Genomic DNA, 3,339 nt, shown 5'->3' with positions numbered 1-3,339 from the left:
AGACTGGACCGAAACTCCTCGAAGACGGGAGTAGGCAATCCCTTAGTCATCACATCAACAAACTGTTGCGTCGTTGGCACGTGAAGAACCCGAACACGGCCAAGGGCAACCTGCTCGCGCACGAAGTGAATATCGAGCTCAATATGCTTCGTCCGTCGATGGTGCACCGGGTTGGCGGAGAGGTAGACCGCGCTGACGTTATCGCAGTAGACAAGAGTGGCCTTGTGAACATCACCAAAGCAACTCCTGGAGCAGCTGACATATCCAAGAGCATTCGGCCACGGCATTGGCCACGGCGCGATACTCTGCCTCGGCGCTGGAGCAGGAGACCGTGGGCTGCCGCTTTGAAGACCAAGAGATCAACGAGGGCCCAAGGTAAACGCAGTAGCCTGACGTAGAGCGTCGCATGTCGGGGCAGCAAGCCCAGTCGGCGTCCGAGTAGGCCACGAGGTCGGTGGAGGCGGAGGCCGTCAGGGAGAATACGCTTCACCAGGGTCCAGTGAGAGTCACGCGGGGCATGCATATGGAGGCACACCTGCTGAACAGCATACTGCAGGTCGGGTCGAGTCAGCATCAGGTACTGTAAAGCACCGACAATGGAGCGGTAAAACGCTCCATCGGACGCGAGAGGCCCCTCCAGTGCAGAGACCTTCGCTTCGTGTCGACGGGGGTGGGCGCCGACTTGCAGTTAAGCATACCGGCACGCTCCAGAAGCTCGTGGGCGTACTTCTGCTGATGCAGAAAGAAGCCATCGGCCCGGCGGATCACCTCGATGCCGAGAAAGTAGTGCAGGGGCCCCAGGTCCTTGAGTGTGAACTCATCGCGAAGACAAGCAGTCAGCCGCTGAAGGAGACCGGGGGCGGACGCCGTGAGGATGATGTCGTCGACGTAGAGCAGCAGATATGCAGTGTCAGCTCCCTGATGATACACGAAGAGTGAGGCATCGGAGCGAGTGGACCGAAATCCCAGAGACTGCAGGAAGGCTGCGATACGCTGGTACCAAGCCCGAGGCACCTGCTTCAACCCGTAAAGAGAACGGTAGAGCAAGCACACGAAGTCGGGGTGCTCGGCATCGACGAAACCAGTGGGCTGCTCACAGAACACCTTCTCGGCAAGATGGCCGTGCAAGAAGGCGTTGGAAATGTCAACTGATGCACAGGCCAGGCGCGCAAGACCGCCAGCTGGAGGATGGCGCGGATCGTGCCCGGTTTCACAATCGGGGCGAAGGTGTCGGTGAAGTCCACGCTCGCGCCCTGCCGAAAACCGCGAACCACCCATCGAGCCTTGTAACGCTCGAGAGAACCGTCCAGGCGAGTCTTGTGGCGAAACACCCACTTGCCAGAGATGATGTTGGCTCGAGGGGTCGTGGAACAAGCTGCCACGTGTGGTTGCGCTGCAGGGCGTCGAACTCCTCCTGCATCGCAGCCAGCCAATGGGGATCCCGAAGGGCGGCACGAGCGGAAGTGGGGATGGGTGATGGCGTTGATGTCGAGGCAGCACACACATACTCGTTGGAGGAGTAGCGCGTGCTCGGCCGATGCACTCCTGCACGGGCACGGGTAGTCACGCCGAGCGGCAGAGCAACCGTGCCAGCGATGTCGGTAGCGGGGGCACTGGCGGCGGCAGGGGCCGTGGCCAGGACGGGTGCACCCGTGGTGGCGGGGGCCGCGACATCAGGAGCGGGGGCCACTGCGTCAAGGGCCACGACGGCGGGGGCCACGGCGGCGGCAGGGCCAGCCGAGCCAGCGGCGGAGGAGGCGATGGGCGAGGTCGAGGTCGAGCCTATCGCAGGGGTAGTGGTGCCAGCCGGGGTGGTGGGCGGTGTGCCCACCGGCTCGACCTCGTCGGAGGGAGCCGGGGACCCGAAGGCCCGGTCAGACTCAACCTCGGGGGAGGGAGTCGAGAACCCGGGAGGGGGCGGCAGAAGGCGCCGGGCCGGGGGGTGCCGCCGCGCATCGCTCCAGGTAGGGGGCGCGGGGGGCGACACCGAAGAGGCCGTGGCCGGAGGAACCTGAAAAAAAAGGGAACACCGTCTCGACAAAGTACACGTGCCTCGAGGTGTACAGACGATGAGTGACAGGATCATAGCACTGGTAACCTTTGGTGTTGGGAGGGTAGCCAAGGAAGACGCATGGGACGGATAGGGGTACGAGCTTATGTGGCATGGTGGACGCGGTGCTAGGATAACAGAGACACCCAAAGATGCGGAGACCATCATAGGACAGTGTTGTACCGAAGAGAAGGTGGTGAGGGGCGTAGTTCCACCAAGGACGACACGGACGAATGTTAACTAAAAGAGTGGCGGTGGCAAGGGCATCGGGCCAGAACCGAGCGGGCACGTTAGCGTGAAAGAGCAACGTGCGAACGCAGTCATTAAGAGTGCGGAAAATGCGCTCGGCGCGGCCGTTCTGCTGTGAGGTGTAGGGCAAGTCAGTCGGAAGATGGTGCCATGAGAGGCGAGAAGTGAGCGAATAGCGACGTTATCAAACTCTTTTCCATTATCAGTTTGGAGTGCAAGTATGGGGCGGCCGAACTAAGTGGTGACATAGGAGTAAAAGGCGGTGAGCGTGGCTAAAGCATCGGATTTACGACGAAGAGGAAAAGTCCACACATAATGAGAATAATCATCTAAAATCACCAAATAGTATAGATAGTCCGTGTTACTCGCAACGGGAGACGTCCAAACATCACTATAAATCAACTGAAACGGAAAAGTGGAAATTGAAGTAGACGCACTAAAAGGATGACGAACGTGCTTGCCCAAACGACAAGCCTCACAAGTATGCTTGTCGAGCTTATTACATGAGAAAGAAAAACTCCTAAGAATATGACGCAAAATAGCGGGGTTGGGGTGGCCCAAACGAGCGTGCCAAAGGTCGATGCCGGCGGAGACGGCGACGGGTGTGGAAGTGGAGGCGCCGGCGTGCACGGGGTAAAGCTCGTCAGGGCTATCACATCGGTGAAGCACCATCCGGGTACGGGCGTCCTTCACAGAAAAAACAACACCGTCAAATTCAATAGTAAGAGGGTTCTCACGAGTAAGACGACGAACGGAGACTAAGTTAGTGACTAAGTCAGGTGAAACAAGAACATTAGACATAGTGGATAGGTGTGGAATTGGAAGGAAAACTAGTGCTACCGACATGGCTGATGGGTAAGGGTGATACGAGTAGGGGTGTGAACTGGAGTGGAAGAGGAAAGGTTACCGGGATGAGCTGTCATGTGCGTAGTGGCCCGCTAGACGGGGGCCAAGGAGACCTGGTGTAGGAGCCCGCGGGACGGGCATGTGATAGGCGTGGACGACGCCCGTCCATGGGTCCTGCCCAGCGGACCACGGTG

This window comes from Triticum aestivum, unplaced genomic scaffold (assembly GCF_018294505.1).
Source record: "Triticum aestivum cultivar Chinese Spring unplaced genomic scaffold, IWGSC CS RefSeq v2.1 scaffold43, whole genome shotgun sequence".
Lineage (NCBI taxonomy): Eukaryota > Viridiplantae > Streptophyta > Magnoliopsida > Poales > Poaceae > Triticum > Triticum aestivum.
Note: the sequence above shows the minus strand (reverse complement) of the source record.